Raw genomic sequence first — 9273 nt, 5'->3', positions numbered from 1 at the left:
AGGAACCTTGACAGCTGCTTAGCAGACTCTTGTTCATACTCCGACCTATTCATGATGATGACAGCACCTCCTTTGTCAGCCTTTTTTATTATGATGTCAGAGTTGTTTCTGAGGCTGTGGATGGCATTGTGTTCTGCACAGCTGAGATTATGGGGCAAGTGATGCTGCTTTTCCACCATTTCAGCCCATGCACGTCGCCGGAAGCTATCTATGTAGAAGTCTAGTCTGCTGTTTTGATCTTCAGGAGGAGTCCACCCACAATGCTTCTTTTTGCAGTGTTGGTAGTAAGGTATCTGTGGGTTAGAATGTTGTTCAGAGGTGTGTTGGAAATATTCCTTGAGTCAGAGATGTTGAAAATAGGATTCTAGGTCACCACAGAACTGTATCATGGTCGTGGGGGTGGAGGGGCAGAAGGAGAGGGCCCGAGATAGGACAGATTCTTCTGCTGGGCTAAGAGTATAGTTGGATAGATTAACATTTTTTAGAAATGAATTGAGTTTACTCTAGCAGCACCTCTTTGAGGGTGGTCTATGTTATTCCCATGCAGACAGGGAAACCAGAGCATGGGTGTTTGATACACAGCTTCCCAACAGGGGGTGGTAGAATACGATATTATGCTTCGGTATTGTGCTCTCTTTTCTTATGGATGACCACTGAACAATAAAGAAGATTTGGGTGGAGGGATAGCTCAGTGGTTTGAGATTTGGCCTGCTAAACCCAGGGTTGTGAGTTCAATCCTTGAGGGGGCCATTTAGGGATTGGGGCAAAAATTAGGGATTGGTCCTGCTTTGAGCAGGGGGTTGGACTAGAAGACCTCCTGAGGTCCCTTCCAACCCTGATATTCTATGATTCTAAGTGACTCAGCAAAGGTCATCCGGGGGTCTGTGGTTGAGCCAGGAATGTAACCAGGCTTTCTGAGTTCAACAATGATGCCTTCTGAATTAGTTGGTTGAAAAAGGAATGTTCTCCAGCCTAATTTACCAAATGAAACATAAGGGCAAATATGACCATTTTACTGGTTTCCAACTGGAGTAAAGTTGGTAATGTATAAGAAAATCTGCAGGAAATTCCTTTTTCACACTCTTTTTACTGTTTAAAGCAATAAAACCACCTGATTAATGTATTGTCTTTGAATGTAAATGGGATTTGAGCATCTAACTTCCTTAGTCTCCTTTGAAAATCCCAGCCATAGTTCATAAAGTCTACAATGTTATTGACTAACCTGAAAACAAATAAAAATAATAATACCAGCAAAACTCCACAAAATTATGGATCTTTTGACATGTACCATAGCTAATGTGGAACATTTCTTACCATTAAGCCATGATTTGAACTCTGGAAGCTCTCTGGAAGCCGTTTTGTGAAATGTTTTGTTCAATGGAAGGACCTGACATGGTCATCATCTCTTCTAAAATAATTCTTCTTTCTGCTCAGCCTACCGAAAGGATCAATGAGTAAGTGGCTGAGATTTGGGAGGTGGGCAATCCTGAATTTGACAGCTGTGTCCTACTGGTTCAGGAGGCATTGATGAGTTTTGATGTATTGATGAATTTAAGCTCCCAAGCTCATCTTTTGAAAGGTTTCCTTTGAGGATGAGGACTGAGAGGTCAGATATGGAGTGATCATTTTGTGAAAAGTGTTTGCCCATCAGTGATAGTTTGCTTTTGTCTTTTATCATTTTTCTGTGTGAGTTCTTTCATGAGCGTACTGATTGTCTCATTTCACCGATATTGTTGCTGTTGGGGTAGTTGGTGCTTTGGATGAGTTTTACACCATATGTTATGATTGGCATGTGTAGGCCTACAGAGTCTTAGAAGGACAAGCTTGTGTGACCAGAGGCTGGTGGTCTCAGGGAGCTAATCCACATCAGGCACAAACAAGTCTCCCTTGCACCAAGGACAGGTGTTGGCAAAGTGCCTCCCAAACCCAGGTTCCTCTGGGAAGCATCACCATGGCCACGGGAATTTAACCTGAAAGTTTCACCAAAATGACCAGCACTTCATCAATCCACTCATCCACCCCTCCATGAATGATTGTGATGTATGAAAAATATCAGTCCAGAAAGTTAATGAGAAATCTAGCTCAGTAGTAGAAATGGTTGAGATTTTCCATTAGAAACATGGAGGAGGGGGGCAGAGGGGAGGAGTTTGGGCAGAAAATGGCTATTTCATCAAAATGGACTTTTCCTTGGGGAAATGTCAATTTTCAATTTTTAAAAAATAGTGGTTGATTTTTGTTGTTGAAAATCTCAAAAAAATCATCAAAAAATGTAGCTGAAAATGGATTTTTTTTCCAAATTTTTTCATGGGATGTGTGTGGATGGAATTCCTGATTAGTTCTACTCAGAAGAAACCACAGCATGATAGGCATTGAATTTTATGCTCACAGCACAAACACAGAGAAATTTAGATGCAAACATAAAACACTCTTGCTGGAAGGTTGCAACATAATATAACTTTATTTCTTAGAATACAGAACGACAGTTCACAAAACCCCCAAACCAGTGGGAGACAAAGCAGGCTTCTCCCTCAGGCATAATTCACTGCACCTTGCTCTAGGTTGGCTCTGTGCAGACTGACTCCTACTCCTAGATTGCAGGCTTCTCTACAGAGCCCTTTGCCTGCATGCAGGACCAGTAAACCCCTTCCAAACTTGGAATGATAACTTGTGATTTTAACACACTTGTCAATACACAATACAATTCAATACATGGCACATTCAGTGAACACCTGTAAATCACATTGATTTCAGTGGGACTGACATTCCGTATGGTTTGTTTCAATGGGATGACGTTCATGAAGGACTGACTTGAGCCAGAGATAGCAGGATCGGACTCCGAGTTCAGATAACATGAGCTGCATCACGTGGTCTCCATTTTCATTTTGATCTAAAGGCATTAGCTTGAATTCTCTGAACTGCTGTGAAAGTCCCAAGTTTCCTGACAACTTTCCTCAGGGCCTCCTTTACTTCTTTGTTTCTCAGGCTGTAGATGAGGGGGTTGACCTGTGGTGTGAGGATGGTGTAGAAGGCAGAGAAGACTTTGAATCATAGAATATCAGGGTTGGAAGGGACCCCAGAAGGTCATCTAGTCCAACCCCCTGCTCAAAGCAGGACCAATTCCCAGTTAAATCATCCCAGCCAGGGCTTTGTCAAGCCTGACCTTAAAAACCTCTAAGGAAGGAGATTCTACCACCTCCCTAGGTAACGCATTCCAGTGTTTCACCACCCTCTTAGTGAAAAAGTTTTTCCTAATATCCAATCTAAACCTCCCCCACTGCAACTTGAGACCATTACTCCTCGTTCTGTCATCTGCTACCATTGAGAACAGTCTAGAGCCATCCTCTTTGGAACCCCCTTTCAGGTAGTTGAAAGCAGCTATCAAATCCCCCCTCATTCTTCTCTTCTGCAGGCTAAACAATCCCAGCTCCCTCAGCCTCTCCTCATAACTCATGTGTTCCAGACCCCTAATCATTTTTGTTGCCCTTCGCTGGACTCTCTCCAATTTATCCACATCCTTCTTGTAGTGTGGGGCCCAAAACTGGACACAGTACTCCAGATGAGGCCTCACCAATGTCGAATAGAGGGGAACGATCACATCCCTCGATCTGCTCGCTATGCCCCTACTTATACATCCCAAAATGCCATTGGCCTTCTTGGCAACAAGGGCACACTGCTGACTCATATCCAGCTTCTCGTCCACTGTCACCCCTAGGTCCTTTTCCGCAGAACTGCTGCCTAGCCATTCGGTCCCTAGTCTGTAGCTGTGCATTGGGTTCTTCCGTCCTAAGTGCAGGACCCTGCACTTATCCTTATTGAACCTCATCAGATTTCTTTTGGCCCAATCCTCTAATTTGTCTAGGTCCTTCTGTATCCTATCCCTCCCCTCCAGCGTATCTACCACTCCTCCCAGTTTAGTATCATCCGCAAATTTGCTGAGAGTGCAATCCACACCATCCTCCAGATCATTTATGAAGATATTGAACAAAACTCGCCCCAGGACCGACCCTTGGGGTACTCCACTTGATACCGGCTGTCAACTAGATATGGAGCCATTGATCATTACCCGTTGAGCCCGACAATCTAGCCAGCTTTCTACCCACCTTGTAGTGCATTCATCCAGCCCATACTTCCTTAACTTGCTGACAAGAATACTGTGGGAGACCGTGTCAAAAGCTTTGCTAAAGTCAAGAAACAATACATCCACTGCTTTCCCTTCATCCACAGAACCAGTAATCTCATCATAAAAGGCAATTAGATTAGTCAGGCATGACCTTCCCTTGGTGAATCCATGCTGGCTGTTCCTGATCACTTTCCTCTCATGCAAGTGCTTCAGGATTGATTCTTTGAGGACCTGCTCCATGATTTTTCCAGGGACTGAAGTGAGGCTGACTGGCCTGTAGTTCCCAGGATCCTCCTTCTTCCCTTTTTTAAAGATTGGCACTACATTAGCCTTTTTCCAGTCACCCGGGACTTCCCCGGTTCGCCACGAGTTTTCAAAGATAATGGTCAATGGCTCTGCAATCACAGCCGCCAATTCCTTCAGCACTCTCGGATGCAACTCGTCCAGCCCCATGGACTTGTGCACGTCCAGCTTTTCTAAATAGTCCCTAACCACCTCTATCTCCACAGAGGGCTGGCCATCTCTTCCCCATTTTGTGATGCCCAGCGCAGCAGTCTGGGAGCTGACCTCGTTAGTGAAAACAGAGGCAAAAAAAGCATTGAGTACATTAGCTTTTTCCACATCCTCTGTCACTAGGTTGCCTCCCTCATTCAGTAAGGGGCCCACACATTCCTTGGCTTTCTTCTTGTTGCCAACATACCTGAAGAAACCCTTCTTGTTACTCTTGACATCTCTGGCTAGCTGCAGCTCCAGGTGCGATTTGGCCCTCCTGATAACATTCCTACATGCCCGAGCAATATTTTTATACTTTTCCCTGGTCATATGTCCAACCTTCCACTTCTTGTAAGCTTCTTTTTTATGTTTAAGATCCGCTAGGATTTCACCATTAAGCCAAGCTGGTCGCCTGCCATATTTACTATTCTTTCGACTCATTGGGATGGTTTGTCCCTGTAACATCAACAGGGATTCCTTGAAATACAGCCAGCTCTCCTGGACTCCTTTCCCCTTCAAGTTAGTCCCCGAGGGGATCCTGGCCATCCGTTCCCTGAGGCAGTCAAAGTCTGCTTTCCTGAAGTCCAGGGTCCGTATCCTGCTGCTTACCTTTCTTCCCTGCGTCAGGATCCTGAACTCAACCAACTCATGGTCACTGCCTCCCAGATTCCCATCCACTTTTGCTTCCCCCACTAATTCTACCCGGTTTGTGAGTAGCAGGTCAAGAAAAGCGCCCCCCCTAGTTGGCTCCTCTAGCACTTGCGCCAGGAAATTGTCCCCTACACTTTCCAAAAACTTCCTGGATTGTCTATGCACCGCTGTATTGCTCTCCCAGCAGATATCAGGAAAATTAAAGTCACCCATGAGAATCAGGGCATGCGATCTAGTAGCTTCCGTGAGCTGCCGGAAGAAAGCCTCATCTACCTCATCCCCCTGGTCCGGTGGTCTATAGCAGACTCCCACCACTACATCACTCTTGTTGCACACACTTCTAAACTTAATCCAGAGACACTCAGGTTTTTCTGCAGTTTCGTACCGGAGCTCTGAGCAGTCATACTGCTCCCTTACATACAGTGCTACTCCCCAACATTTTCTGCCCTGCCTGTCCTTCCTGAACAGTTTATAACCATCCATGGTCATGCCTCGCAGTGTGTTGATGTCTGGGAGCAAGTAAACAATGATTAGGGTCCCATAGTAAATGGTCACCACCATGAGGTGAGAGGAGCAAGTGGAAAATACCTTTTGCCTGCCAGTGCTGGAAGGGATTCTCAGGATGGTGGTGATGATAGAAATGTAGGAAGTCAGAGTTAATAGAAATGGTGGTAGTGTGAATAAGGAGGACAGTAGGAAAGCCACAAGTACCATGCTGTGGGTGTCACTGCAGGAGAGTTTTATCACTATGTTGAATTCACACAGGAAATGGTCAATTTTATTGGGACCGCAGAACATTAACATCGATATCCCAGATACTATTATGGAAGCAGCCACAAATCCACTAATCCAAGACCCTATCATTAGCTGGAAGCAGAACCTATCATTCATAAGGGACACATAGTGCAGTGGTTTTCATATCGCTAAATACCTATCATAAGACATCGCTGCCAGGAGATAGCATTCTGAACATGCCAAGACTCCAAAACAATAAAGCTTCATGAAGCAGCCACTCACAGAAATGGTTCTGTCCCCAGTCCGGAGACTGGCCAGCATCCTGGGCAGGATGTTGGAGGTGTAGCAAGTCTCTAAGCAGGACAGGTTCCCCAAGAAGAAGTACATGGGGGTCTGAAGGTGCGGATCAGCCACAACTAGCACAACAGTGAGGATGTTCCCAGCCCTGGTCATGATGTAGATCACTAGAAACAACAGCAAGAGAAGAACCTGCAGTTCTGGGACATTCCCAAATCCCAGGAGGATAAATTCCATGATGAACGTTTGATTTCTGCTTTCATGTGTGCCAGGGGGAGTATCCATGGGAGGGGGGAAGAGAACGCTGCAATGATAATAAAGAGACATTTGCTTTTGTAGTACAGTGCCAACATTTACAATTCAATTATTGCAAAAAAGGACCCTCTGATGATTACCATCCCTAGTCTTACTTGAAGAAACTGGACTGGGGTGTTTACCACCAGCTATCACTGCTGCTGGAGAAATCTAAACATTTTCCTCAGCAGTATTGCTTGTATATTTCTCTTGACACATGATCCGTTGCTGGAGTGACACCTCTCCAATGCACTCTGGGTGGGCTGCATTGTAGCATGGAACTCAGAAGACCTGGGTTTTGTTTCCAACCTTTGGTCAGTCATTTCACCTCTCAGCTGAGAGACCATGCACAATGTTCTGCATTCAGAAATATAGAAACAACTTCCTCTTGCCATCATGTCTGCTGTTTATATTTATGCCCATCAGTGTGATTGTTTATAGCTATTTCACTATGATCATTCTTAATGGAGGACAGATGGAAGGATGCATTGATTTCTCTACACTGGACATTTTGGCTACCACATCACTTTACAACCACTCATTTTATTTTTAGTTTTTCCCCATGTCACCCTTGGAGCCCAATAGTTCAATGAATGGAAGTCAATGGGACTGATTATAGTGTGCAAAATTAAGTATGTGGGCAATCTTTGTAAGATCAGGGCGTTAGTTGTGATACCATAGTGATGTAGATAGATAGATAGGATCCTGGGAACTACAGGCCAGTCAGCCTCACCTCAGTCCCTGGAAAAATCATGGAGCAGGTCCTCAAAGAATCAATCCTGAAGCACTTGCATGAGAGGAAAGTGATCAGGAACAGCCAGCATGGATTCACCAAGGGAAGGTCATGCCTCACTAATCTAATCGCCTTTTATGATGAGATTACTGGTTCTATGGATGAAGGGAAAGCAGTGGATGTATTGTTTCTTGACTTTAGCAAAGCTTTTGACACGGTCTCCCACAGTATTCTTGTCAGCAAGTTAAGGAAGTATGGGCTGGATGAATGCACTATAAGGTGGGTAGAAAGCTGGCTAGATTGTCGGGCTCACCGGGTAGTGATCAATGGCTCCATGTCTAGTTGGCAGCCGGTATCAAGTGGAGTGCCCCAAGGGTCGGTCCTGGGGCCGGTTTTGTTCAATATCTTCATAAATGATCTGGAGGATGGTGTGGATTGCACTCTCAGCAAATTTGTGGATGATACTAAACTGGGAGGAGTGGTAGATACGCTGGAGGGGAGGGATAGGATACAGAAGGACCTAGACAAATTGGAGGATTGGGCCAAAAGAAATCTGATGAGGTTCAATAAGGATAAGTGCAGGGTCCTGCACTTAGGATGGAAGAATCCAATGCACCGCTACAGACTAGGGACCGAATGGCTAGGCAGCAGTTCTGCGGAAAAGGACCTAGGGGTGACAGTGGACGAGAAGCTGGATATGAGTCAGCAGTGTGCCCTTGTTGCCAAGAAGGCCAATGGCATTTTGGGATGTATAAGTAGGGGCATAGCGAGCAGATCGAGGGACGTGATCGTTCCCCTCTATTCGACATTGGTGAGGCCTCATCTGAAGTACTGTGTCCAGTTTTGGGCCCCACACTACAAGAAGGATGTGGATAAATTGGAGAGAGTCCAGCGAAGGGCAACAAAAATGATTAGGGGTCTAGAACACATGACTTATGAGGAGAGGCTGAGGGAGCTGGGATTGTTTAGCCTGCAGAAGAGAAGAATGAGGGGGGATTTGATAGCTGCTTTCAACTACCTGAAAGGGGGTTCCAAAGAGGATGGCTCTAGACTGTTCTCAATGGTAGCAGATGACAGAACGAGGAGTAATGGTCTCAAGTTGCAGTGGGGGAGGTTTAGATTGGATATTAGGAAAAACTTTTTCACTAAGAGGGTGGTGAAACACTGGAATGCGTTACCTAGGGAGGTGGTAGAATCTCCTTCCTTAGAGGTTTTTAAAGTCAGGCTTGACAAAGCCCTGGCTGGGATGATTTAACTGGGAATAGGTCCTGCTTTGAGCAGGGGGTTCGACTAGATGACCTTCAGGGGTCCCTTCCAACCCTGATATTCTATGATTCTATGATTCTATGATAGATAGATAGATAGATAGATTTTTCTGTCCGTGTTGCTAACCTCTAGCTCTGTCTGTTTCCTTCTGTCGTGTATGTCATTCAGAGATGTATTTGAAAATACTTTGGGTATTTCATTAACATGCCCCTTTCAGATAATTAACGCAGACATTAAATGAAATGTGAGGTAACACTGGCCCTCTAACTTCCATTTTTTTAAATCAACGCCCACTTGTATGGTCTGTTGGCCAATTCTCCACCACTGGCATTTCTCGAGAGGATTGAATAACACAGAACAAAGAAGTTATTTCATGAATTGCAGCTTTTCATCATTTCTATTACTTTCTTTTTTGAATTGTCTGAGAACAGAAACAAAAATTCTCCAATATATTCATGATATAAAAGTGCTCATAGAGTTCATCAGTAAAGAATATTTTGTCTCCAGATCATTCTCAGAAAGTGTGTTACTCAAAATTTACACAGTGCTGTTCTGTTACATTTCTCTGGCGGTGTTTCCTCCACCCTTCATTGGATGACTGCCTAGCCTGGCATGTACTATAAGTTGAGGCTTAAAGGTATCATTTAACTTTGTCTCCTGGGCTGTATTTCAGCTTGTTAATCTT

The 9273-nt window shown here is 44.6% G+C and overlaps 1 pseudogene across 1 annotated transcript; it reads right to left on the bottom strand.

The window, feature by feature from the left end:
• Positions 1 to 2877: 2877 nt before the first annotated feature.
• LOC311529900 (olfactory receptor 6N1-like) lies at positions 2878 to 6580 on the bottom strand (annotated as a pseudogene). The gene is made up of 2 exons: positions 5740 to 6580; positions 2878 to 3038 (listed from the first exon to the last, which is right to left on the bottom strand). The product of its transcript is annotated as an olfactory receptor 6N1-like (transcript).
• Between the last annotated feature and the right edge of the window lie 2693 nt (positions 6581 to 9273).

This window comes from Lepidochelys olivacea (genome assembly GCF_965140295.1).
Source record: "Lepidochelys olivacea isolate rLepOli2 genome assembly, chromosome: 13".
Classification (NCBI taxonomy): Eukaryota; Metazoa; Chordata; order Testudines; family Cheloniidae; genus Lepidochelys; species Lepidochelys olivacea.
This window is presented reverse-complemented; position numbering and strand designations above follow the sequence as displayed.